This window comes from Erythrolamprus reginae, chromosome 1 (assembly GCF_031021105.1).
Source record: "Erythrolamprus reginae isolate rEryReg1 chromosome 1, rEryReg1.hap1, whole genome shotgun sequence".
Taxonomy (NCBI): Eukaryota; Metazoa; Chordata; class Lepidosauria; order Squamata; family Dipsadidae; genus Erythrolamprus; species Erythrolamprus reginae.
In genome coordinates, this window is record NC_091950.1 from 260,979,971 (window position 1) to 260,992,320 (window position 12,350).

The following is a 12,350-nucleotide window of genomic DNA, read 5'->3' on the forward strand; positions in this document are numbered from 1 at the left end:
CTCTCCCTTCCCACAGTTCAGGGCAATGTGTCACTACATAACAGCAAAGCACAAGGAAGCACAAGGTGAATTAAAGCAAAGCACAAGGAATTACACAGGGGTAAAATTCAGCAGGTTGTGACAGGTTCTGGAGAACCCGTAGCGGAAATTTTGCGTAGTTCAGAGAACCAGCAAATACCACCTCCGGCTGTCCCCAGAGTGGGGAGGAAATTGGGATTTTGCAGTATACTTCCCCTGCCATGCTCACAAAGCCACGCCCACAGAATGAGTAGGGAAACTTTTTGAATTTCATCCCTGAGGGGGATGTTCCTTATTGTCTTAAAGCTAGTTTCAAGCAGTCAGAAAGTCTCAAGCAAAAATTTAAATGCCACGTGACCCCCCCCCACACACACACAAAAAAGGGTCTGTGGGAAGCTGATGTTCAAAAAATTAACAACAAATGCCACCAGACATGTTCAAATCCTTTGGTGTATCTTAAACAAGAAGCCATGTTAAAACCATAGTTAAAACTGAAAACATACACTTGTTGCAACATTGTACTGAAGTTGCAGGTCAGAAAAGTTTTCTACACTTTTATTATTGGAAGTATGTGAGCTATTTGAATATCAAGAAATCTAATAATAAAAACTGCAGATTTTTTTTTTTTTTGCAGCCTCAATACAATCTTGCAAAAGGTTGAGGATTTGCAGACTTCAGTCAGAAGGACTATCTTTGACCAAAAACCCGTTGAAGCATTATATCCTTTGTACCTATAAAGAGAAGGAAATTCAGAGATAATTTTTTAAAAAATCAGCAAGATCCTTTTTTCAGAAAATAACATCTCCGCTTGGCCTTTCTTTTAAATTCTTTCCTCTTTCATTTCTAATTTATTTCATTCTTATTTTTGTTCTATCTGTATTTCAATGTAATAATCTACATGAAGCTTAAAAGCACTTTGTTTTGTTTTGCTTTTGCTTTTTTTTTTTTTAAGGAAAAGCATCTCTCTCCTAGGGAGATTTCTATTACTTCTGCTGTTTATCATTTATAGTGGTTTCAGGATGTATCTTGCATTTTCAGAAAGAGAGAGAAACGACAAGGAAGACTATCTGAATATTCTAAGAGGAAATAGAGGAGATTAAAGAGATGCTCAAGAGGAAAGCAAGCAAAATCATGCAGCTATATGACTGGTTAATCCAGGGGTCTTCAAACTAGGCAACTTTAAGGCTTGTGGACTTCAATTCCCAGAATTCTCCAGCTGATTGGAGAATTCAGGGAGTTGAACAGAGAATAACAGAGTATTAGAATTGGCAGGGACCTTATAGGTCATCTAATCCAACTCCCCCACTCAACCATTTCCAACAAATGGCGGTCCAATTTCCTCTTGAAACACTCAATTGTTGGATCTCTTACAATCTCTGAAGGCAAGCTGTTCCACTGGTTGATCACTCTCACTGTCAGAAATTTTCTCCTTATTTCCAAGTTGAGTCTCTCCTTGGTCAGTTTCCATCCATTATTCCTTGTCTGACTTTCTGGTGCCTTGGAAAATAGCCTCATCCCTTCCTCTCTGTGGCAGCCCTTCAAGTATTGGAACACTGCTATCATGTCTGCCCCCGTCCTTCTTTTCACTAGACTAGCCATGCCCAGTTCTTGTAACCATTCTTCATATGTTTTAGTCTCCTGTCCCCTAATCCTGGTTGTTCTCCTCTGCACTTTCTCTAGAGTCTCAACTGTCTTTTTTATAGTGTGATGACCAAAGCTGGATGCAGTATTTTAGGTGTGGAGTAACTAAGGCTTTATAGAGTGGTATTAGTACCTTCCTAGACCCAGATTGTACCCTTCTATTAATGCATTTTAGGATTGTATTGGCTTTTTTTGCTAAAATCCATAAACCTTAAAGATGCCAAATTTGAAGAGCCCAGCAAAGAAAGAGAGTGGAAGACAATCCCCAATGTTGTGGTTGGCTTCAGGCCAGCTCCTGTGGCTGGGGATTTTGATGGAGAACAGTGCGAGTCATCTGTTTACAGAAGACCAGTCTGGCTGCAGCGAGATGCGTCAGACAGTGAAGCAGAGGCAGAGGCAGATGCAGAGGCAGAGAAAGACAGGGAGCAGGAAGAGACAGACAGAGGAATGGGTTCAGCCAGCCCTCCAGCCAGAGGTTCTTCAAACTCAAAAGGGGAAGATGTCATGAGTAACCCTATTCTGAATCCTTGAGTGATGAGAATGTTAGGAATGCAGGAGCAGCTGTGCAAGTGTAGAAACAAATGATAGAGCACAGCTGTTAAGATTTAATGATGCTGCTGAAACCCTGATAAAAAAGGGAGGGTTGGAGTGCATTGCGTGGGTGATTATCATTTGCGTTTTGAAGAGAGAAACATTGCTGCAGCATGATTTCGTTTTGGTTTGGATTTCTGTGCACTTTCTGACACTCAAGCAGAAAAGGCTGTGCAGACTGAAGTATGTAATTCTGAACTTCTGGACTGATAAATCAGCATTGGTCTTGCATTCAAGAAGGCGTGTAGCCTTCTGTGTATAAAAGTTTCAAGTTTAAGTTTCAAGTTTAATTGAATTTGTATGCCGCCCCTCTCCGAGGACTCAAGGCATGTCACAGCATATACAAAAGACAATAGTAGATCAAACCAATTAATATACATTTAAAAACCAACAATCTTTAAAATTCTAATTTAAAAAAAGAAACCTTTTTGTTTAATTGCTCTTCTGTTATGTGTTTGATTCATTACCTTGCTCGTGGGTGGCTAGAAGCCATGCAGAACACCTAATATCTGCAGACAGGGCTGGGGAAAACCCTCATTTGAAATTTCATAGAACTACGGTACTAAGTAAGGTGCTTGCTGTGAGATACTTAGCTGAAGAATCAAAGGCATTTCTTCAAGCACATATGGAGCAGCCACGAAGAATTCAAGGGAAACCTGATATTTCATCTGAAGTTTTCAAGTTTTAAAAAGTATCTGGGAATCGTAACATATTTTCCTTAACTTTGTGCTTTTGCTTACTGATAACTTTAGGTACAATGACCTTCATATAGTATTGCTTTCCATATTTAATGCTTAGGACTCAATAACTCCCAGGTAGTGTGTGAAATCAAATCAGGTAAAAAACAGTTCATTTCCAACTGAACAATCCTGGTAATATAGGTGTCCAGACCAGTTCAATCCAACTTGATGGGATTTGACCTAACAAGAAGCTCATCTATTAAAAAATGGTTAAAAATATAGTGAATAAGATGTTCTCCTAGAAACCAGGAGATTGTGAATTCTAACCCTGTCTTGGCTATGAAAGCCAGCTGGGTGACCTTGGGTCAATCACTTTCTTTCAGCCCAACGCACCTCACAAGGTTGTTGTTGTGGGGAAAAGAGGAAGAGAAAAGAGTATTAAGATTGTTTAGCATCTTGAGTTATATTTATAAAGTAACTAGTACTGGCTACCCATGCTTCGCTATGAAAACTATGTGATTGGGCTTGATAAATTGGTAGCTAAAGCTTGAAAATACTTGCTTGCTTGCTTTCTTCCTTCTATCTCTTTCCCTCCCTCCCTCTCTTTCTCCTTCCTTTCTTCTCTCTCCCTCTCCATCCATCCACTCTATTCCAACTGCCAGTTTCCTTGTTTTCCTCCCTTTTTTCCTCTCTAACTTCCTGTCTCCTTTCTTCCTTGCTTCCTACCCTCTCCCTCTCCCTCTCCCTCTCTCTCTCCCTCTACACAATTGGAACAGAGTTCCTTTCAGGTGAGGAGGTAGAATGTCTAAACTCCGCAGGCCAGATGAGTCACGTGCTGGCCATGCCCTTGCCATACTGGCAGTTGGTACAGAGCTCTCTTCAGATGGGGTGGGGGAGTACAATGTCTAACTCCTTAGCATCAGAACTGTATTAATAATAATAGAAATACTAATGATCTGACGGTCATTTCAAAAAATCCTTTCTAACAAGGACAGAAACACCAGCCTGAAGATGACGAGTGGGACCTTGTCGAAACGTCGCCAGAAATTTCCAAATCCTACACGGGAAGAAACCCGAATATACCAAGACCATCATACCTGTACCCGTGAAAGTCTACGAAAACATATATATATATATATATATATATGTTTTCGTAAATTTTCACGGGTATATGTATGTAGATTGTTCTGAGTTCGGGTTTTGCCCTGTGTAATGTTTTGCATGTCTATGCGACGTTTCGGTAAAATCACATTTACCATCATCAGGCTGGAGTTCCAATCTCTGTGTTTTTGCAAATGAATATTAGCAACTGACATTCCTTCTTAGCATGTAGTGTGGGGGTGGAGATTTGCTTTGAATGTAGCAAATAGATTGGGTGACTATGCTTCCGTGATCTGATTGGTTGGTGTAATCATGGTTATAGAAGGAATGGTATGAAGATTATGAAGTGTTTTGTTTAAGTCTGATTTCCAAATATAAAATTCTAAAATCATAATAATTAAAGGATTGACATATTGATTATAATGAAGTTTTTATTTTGTTTAAGGCTGGTTTCCAAATCTCTGGCAGACGTGAGGTATCATCCCGTTTATTTAAACAAAAAGATCTTTTTTCAATTTCAATAGCTTCTAGAGAGATTCTTTTATATAAATTCTCTGTTTTGTGGAGTAATTTAGTTTTTTCAAAGTCAATTTCGTGCCCTGTTCTTTTAATGTGCTGGACAAGGGAGGAGGTCTTCTCCTGTTTCTTGACTGCATTCATATGTTCTGCCATGCGCTGGCTCACTCTTCGGTTAGTTTGTCCAATGTATGTGGCTGCACATGTTTTGCAAGGGATTTCATAGATACCTTGGTATTCTAATTGGATTTTATCTTTGGGGCTCCTTAGGATATTAGATATTTTTTGGTTAGTGCAAAATGAGGTTTTGATGTTATGTTTTTGTAGAATTTTACTAATTTTATCCGTGGTGCCTTTGATGTAAGGAAGGATGGTGGTGCCATTGTCCTGTTCTTGATCTTGTTTTTTGGGGGGTGTCTCTTTATTGATTAGGTTTGTTATTGTTTTCTCTTTGAATCCATTAGAAATTAGTACATCTTTGAGTTTGTTCAATTCAGTTTTTAAGTGCTCATGGTCAGCTAAGCGTTTGGTTCTGGTGATGAGAGTTTTGGCCACTGAGGTGATTTGTGCGGGGTGGTGGTGTGAGTGTGCATTTAGATAACGGTTGGTATGGGTTTTCTTTTGGTAGATAGTATGTCCTAGGCTGCCATTGGGTTTTTTATAGACCAGTACATCTAGAAAGGGAAGTTGATCATTGATTTCTGTTTCCATAGTAAACTGTATTTTGGGGTGTAGGCTGTTGAGATGAGTGAGGAAATTGTCTAGTTTTTCTTTACCATGTGGCCAAATTACAAAGGTATCATCAACATATCTCAGCCAAAGTTTGGGTTTGTATTTGGCTTGCTCTAAAGCATTATTTTCGAAATATTCCATATAGAGGTTGGCTATGACAGGTGATAGAGGTGATCCCATGGGGGCTCCCTCTATTTGTTTATATCTTTGTTCATTATAGATGAAGTATGTATTGGTCAGGCAGTGGTTGGTAAGGTCTAGGATATATTTGGGGGGTTTGTGTTTGTCTTGGATAGCTGTCAAGGCTTCTGTAATAGGTATTTGTGTGAACAGGGACACGACATCGAAACTTACAAGTAGGTCATCGGGTTGTAGGTTTTGTTTTTTAATTATTTGTATAAAGTGGGATGAATTTTGAACATATGAGGTAATAGTTTCTGTATATGGTTGAAGGTATTTGGCTAAAAATTTGGCAAGGTTTTGTAGAGGGGAGCCTATAGAACTGACTATTGGCCTGAGAGGTATTCCTTCTTTGTGTATTTTTGGAAGGCCATAGAGTTTTGGACATATGGAAGATTTTTCTCTGGGGATGATTTTTTGCTGGATTTCTTCGCTGATGGGAGAGGCCTTGATTTTAGATTTGGTGGTTTTTTCTAGGTAGGTGGTAGGATCTGTGCTTAGGAGTTTGTAGGCCGGATTTTTTAGAAGATTTGTCATTTTTTCTTTGTATTCTGCTGTGTTCATTACTATAGTGGAGTTTCCTTTATCAGCTGGAAGGATTATTATATCCTGGTTTTTCTTTAGATTGATAAGTGCCTCTCTTTCTTCCTGCTGTATGTTACTTTTTGGAGGTTTACTAGAGCACAGAATATTAGTGACTTGGAGTCTAATTTTGTTAGCAGTATCTGGGTTGATCCCATGCAAAGTTGTTTCAATTCCACATATGATATTTTCAGTTGGTATTCGTCTTGGAGTTATTGCAAAATTAAATCCTTTTGAAAGAATATTGGTTTCTGTAGTGGTGAGTATCTTGTCTGATATGTTATGTACTGTTTTGGTCATAAGTTGTTGTGGAGGGCTGGGTTTTTGCTGTACCTCTAGTATTTGGAGTTTCTTATTATGTGTGTCTGTTTTGTATTGGGTTTCTGTTTCTGCCCTCCAGATTGATATTTGTTTGAATTTATCCCAGAGTAAAGGATGTATTTGGTTACTGATTTTAAGGTGAAGAGAGAGTAGACTTTTGTTGATTTCATCAAGTATGAATCTTTTTTTGTGGAGTTCATTTCTGATTAGGGCTAATTCAGTTCTTTTTAGGATCCTCTCTATGGTTGGGGTTTTTGGGTGGAATTTTAGTTGGAAGTATTTGGGAATTATTTTTTTGTCCCTGCAGTTGCGTAGGAATGTGAGATCACATAAGATGGAGGCTTTTCTGACTTCAAGTTTTTCATAGGTCCTAGTCAGTAGGAAAGTGTCCTCCCCGTAGAGGCAAGATATTTGTTTTCGTAAATTTTCACGGGTATATGTATGTAGATTGTTCTGAGTTCGGGTTTTGCCCTGTGTAATGTTTTGCATGTCTATGCGACGTTTCGGTAAAATCACATTTACCATCATCAGGCTGGAGTTCCAATCTCTGTGTTTTTGCAAATGAATATTAGCAACTGACATTCCTTCTTAGCATGTAGTGTGGGGGTGGAGATTTGCTTTGAATGTAGCAAATAGATTGGGTGACTATGCTTCCGTGATCTGATTGGTTGGTGTAATCATGGTTATAGAAGGAATGGTATGAAGATTATGAAGTGTTTTGTTTAAGTCTGATTTCCAAATATAAAATTCTAAAATCATAATAATTAAAGGATTGACATATTGATTATAATGAAGTTTTTATTTTGTTTAAGGCTGGTTTCCAAATCTCTGGCAGACGTGAGGTATCATCCCGTTTATTTAAACAAAAAGATCTTTTTTCAATTTCAATAGCTTCTAGAGAGATTCTTTTATATAAATTCTCTGTTTTGTGGAGTAATTTAGTTTTTTCAAAGTCAATTTCGTGCCCTGTTCTTTTAATGTGCTGGACAAGGGAGGAGGTCTTCTCCTGTTTCTTGACTGCATTCATATGTTCTGCCATGCGCTGGCTCACTCTTCGGTTAGTTTGTCCAATGTATGTGGCTGCACATGTTTTGCAAGGGATTTCATAGATACCTTGGTATTCTAATTGGATTTTATCTTTGGGGCTCCTTAGGATATTAGATATTTTTTGGTTAGTGCAAAATGAGGTTTTGATGTTATGTTTTTGTAGAATTTTACTAATTTTATCCGTGGTGCCTTTGATGTAAGGAAGGATGGTGGTGCCATTGTCCTGTTCTTGATCTTGTTTTTTGGGGGGTGTCTCTTTATTGATTAGGTTTGTTATTGTTTTCTCTTTGAATCCATTAGAAATTAGTACATCTTTGAGTTTGTTCAATTCAGTTTTTAAGTGCTCATGGTCAGCTAAGCGTTTGGTTCTGGTGATGAGAGTTTTGGCCACTGAGGTGATTTGTGCGGGGTGGTGGTGTGAGTGTGCATTTAGATAACGGTTGGTATGGGTTTTCTTTTGGTAGATAGTATGTCCTAGGCTGCCATTGGGTTTTTTATAGACCAGTACATCTAGAAAGGGAAGTTGATCATTGATTTCTGTTTCCATAGTAAACTGTATTTTGGGGTGTAGGCTGTTGAGATGAGTGAGGAAATTGTCTAGTTTTTCTTTACCATGTGGCCAAATTACAAAGGTATCATCAACATATCTCAGCCAAAGTTTGGGTTTGTATTTGGCTTGCTCTAAAGCATTATTTTCGAAATATTCCATATAGAGGTTGGCTATGACAGGTGATAGAGGTGATCCCATGGGGGCTCCCTCTATTTGTTTATATCTTTGTTCATTATAGATGAAGTATGTATTGGTCAGGCAGTGGTTGGTAAGGTCTAGGATATATTTGGGGGGTTTGTGTTTGTCTTGGATAGCTGTCAAGGCTTCTGTAATAGGTATTTGTGTGAACAGGGACACGACATCGAAACTTACAAGTAGGTCATCGGGTTGTAGGTTTTGTTTTTTAATTATTTGTATAAAGTGGGATGAATTTTGAACATATGAGGTAATAGTTTCTGTATATGGTTGAAGGTATTTGGCTAAAAATTTGGCAAGGTTTTGTAGAGGGGAGCCTATAGAACTGACTATTGGCCTGAGAGGTATTCCTTCTTTGTGTATTTTTGGAAGGCCATAGAGTTTTGGACATATGGAAGATTTTTCTCTGGGGATGATTTTTTGCTGGATTTCTTCGCTGATGGGAGAGGCCTTGATTTTAGATTTGGTGGTTTTTTCTAGGTAGGTGGTAGGATCTGTGCTTAGGAGTTTGTAGGCCGGATTTTTTAGAAGATTTGTCATTTTTTCTTTGTATTCTGCTGTGTTCATTACTATAGTGGAGTTTCCTTTATCAGCTGGAAGGATTATTATATCCTGGTTTTTCTTTAGATTGATAAGTGCCTCTCTTTCTTCCTGCTGTATGTTACTTTTTGGAGGTTTACTAGAGCACAGAATATTAGTGACTTGGAGTCTAATTTTGTTAGCAGTATCTGGGTTGATCCCATGCAAAGTTGTTTCAATTCCACATATGATATTTTCAGTTGGTATTCGTCTTGGAGTTATTGCAAAATTAAATCCTTTTGAAAGAATATTGGTTTCTGTAGTGGTGAGTATCTTGTCTGATATGTTATGTACTGTTTTGGTCATAAGTTGTTGTGGAGGGCTGGGTTTTTGCTGTACCTCTAGTATTTGGAGTTTCTTATTATGTGTGTCTGTTTTGTATTGGGTTTCTGTTTCTGCCCTCCAGATTGATATTTGTTTGAATTTATCCCAGAGTAAAGGATGTATTTGGTTACTGATTTTAAGGTGAAGAGAGAGTAGACTTTTGTTGATTTCATCAAGTATGAATCTTTTTTTGTGGAGTTCATTTCTGATTAGGGCTAATTCAGTTCTTTTTAGGATCCTCTCTATGGTTGGGGTTTTTGGGTGGAATTTTAGTTGGAAGTATTTGGGAATTATTTTTTTGTCCCTGCAGTTTGTCCAACCGTTATCTAAATGCACACTCACACCACCACCCCGCACAAATCACCTCAGTGGCCAAAACTCTCATCACCAGAACCAAACGCTTAGCTGACCATGAGCACTTAAAAACTGAATTGAACAAACTCAAAGATGTACTAATTTCTAATGGATTCAAAGAGAAAACAATAACAAACCTAATCAATAAAGAGACACCCCCCAAAAAACAAGATCAAGAACAGGACAATGGCACCACCATCCTTCCTTACATCAAAGGCACCACGGATAAAATTAGTAAAATTCTACAAAAACATAACATCAAAACCTCATTTTGCACTAACCAAAAAATATCTAATATCCTAAGGAGCCCCAAAGATAAAATCCAATTAGAATACCAAGGTATCTATGAAATCCCTTGCAAAACATGTGCAGCCACATACATTGGACAAACTAACCGAAGAGTGAGCCAGCGCATGGCAGAACATATGAATGCAGTCAAGAAACAGGAGAAGACCTCCTCCCTTGTCCAGCACATTAAAAGAACAGGGCACGAAATTGACTTTGAAAAAACTAAATTACTCCACAAAACAGAGAATTTATATAAAAGAATCTCTCTAGAAGCTATTGAAATTGAAAAAAGATCTTTTTGTTTAAATAAACGGGATGATACCTCACGTCTGCCAGAGATTTGGAAACCAGCCTTAAACAAAATAAAAACTTCATTATAATCAATATGTCAATCCTTTAATTATTATGATTTTAGAATTTTATATTTGGAAATCAGACTTAAACAAAACACTTCATAATCTTCATACCATTCCTTCTATAACCATGATTACACCAACCAATCAGATCACGGAAGCATAGTCACCCAATCTATTTGCTACATTCAAAGCAAATCTCCACCCCCACACTACATGCTAAGAAGGAATGTCAGTTGCTAATATTCATTTGCAAAAACACAGAGATTGGAACTCCAGCCTGATGATGGTAAATGTGATTTTACCGAAACGTCGCATAGACATGCAAAACATTACACAGGGCAAAACCCGAACTCAGAACAATCTACATACATATACCCGTGAAAATTTACGAAAACAAATATCTTGCCTCTACGGGGAGGACACTTTCCTACTGACTAGGACCTATGAAAAACTTGAAGTCAGAAAAGCCTCCATCTTATGTGATCTCACATTCCTACGCAACTGCAGGGACAAAAAAATAATTCCCAAATACTTCCAACTAAAATTCCACCCAAAAACCCCAACCATAGAGAGGATCCTAAAAAGAACTGAATTAGCCCTAATCAGAAATGAACTCCACAAAAAAAGATTCATACTTGATGAAATCAACAAAAGTCTACTCTCTCTTCACCTTAAAATCAGTAACCAAATACATCCTTTACTCTGGGATAAATTCAAACAAATATCAATCTGGAGGGCAGAAACAGAAACCCAATACAAAACAGACACACATAATAAGAAACTCCAAATACTAGAGGTACAGCAAAAACCCAGCCCTCCACAACAACTTATGACCAAAACAGTACATAACATATCAGACAAGATACTCACCACTACAGAAACCAATATTCTTTCAAAAGGATTTAATTTTGCAATAACTCCAAGACGAATACCAACTGAAAATATCATATGTGGAATTGAAACAACTTTGCATGGGATCAACCCAGATACTGCTAACAAAATTAGACTCCAAGTCACTAATATTCTGTGCTCTAGTAAACCTCCAAAAAGTAACATACAGCAGGAAGAAAGAGAGGCACTTATCAATCTAAAGAAAAACCAGGATATAATAATCCTTCCAGCTGATAAAGGAAACTCCACTATAGTAATGAACACAGCAGAATACAAAGAAAAAATGACAAATCTTCTAAAAAATCCGGCCTACAAACTCCTAAGCACAGATCCTACCACCTACCTAGAAAAAACCACCAAATCTAAAATCAAGGCCTCTCCCATCAGCGAAGAAATCCAGCAAAAAATCATCCCCAGAGAAAAATCTTCCATATGTCCAAAACTCTATGGCCTTCCAAAAATACACAAAGAAGGAATACCTCTCAGGCCAATAGTCAGTTCTATAGGCTCCCCTCTACAAAACCTTGCCAAATTTTTAGCCAAATACCTTCAACCATATACAGAAACTATTACCTCATATGTTCAAAATTCATCCCACTTTATACAAATAATTAAAAAACAAAACCTACAACCCGATGACCTACTTGTAAGTTTCGATGTCGTGTCCCTGTTCACACAAATACCTATTACAGAAGCCTTGACAGCTATCCAAGACAAACACAAACCCCCCAAATATATCCTAGACCTTACCAACCACTGCCTGACCAATACATACTTCATCTATAATGAACAAAGATATAAACAAATAGAGGGAGCCCCCATGGGATCACCTCTATCACCTGTCATAGCCAACCTCTATATGGAATATTTCGAAAATAATGCTTTAGAGCAAGCCAAATACAAACCCAAACTTTGGCTGAGATATGTTGATGATACCTTTGTAATTTGGCCACATGGTAAAGAAAAACTAGACAATTTCCTCACTCATCTCAACAGCCTACACCCCAAAATACAGTTTACTATGGAAACAGAAATCAATGATCAACTTCCCTTTCTAGATGTACTGGTCTATAAAAAACCCAATGGCAGCCTAGGACATACTATCTACCAAAAGAAAACCCATACCAACCGTTATCTAAATGCACACTCACACCACCACCCCGCACAAATCACCTCAGTGGCCAAAACTCTCATCACCAGAACCAAACGCTTAGCTGACCATGAGCACTTAAAAACTGAATTGAACAAACTCAAAGATGTACTAATTTCTAATGGATTCAAAGAGAAAACAATAACAAACCTAATCAATAAAGAGACACCCCCCAAAAAACAAGATCAAGAACAGGACAATGGCACCACCATCCTTCCTTACATCAAAGGCACCACGGATAAAATTAGTAAAAT

General features: G+C 38.0%; 1 protein-coding gene across 1 annotated transcript in view; it reads right to left on the bottom strand.

The window, feature by feature from the left end:
* MYOM2 (myomesin 2) overlaps positions 1–12,350 on the bottom strand; it is a 106,357-nt gene that overhangs the window by 11,809 nt on the left and 82,198 nt on the right. The window lies entirely within an intron of this gene.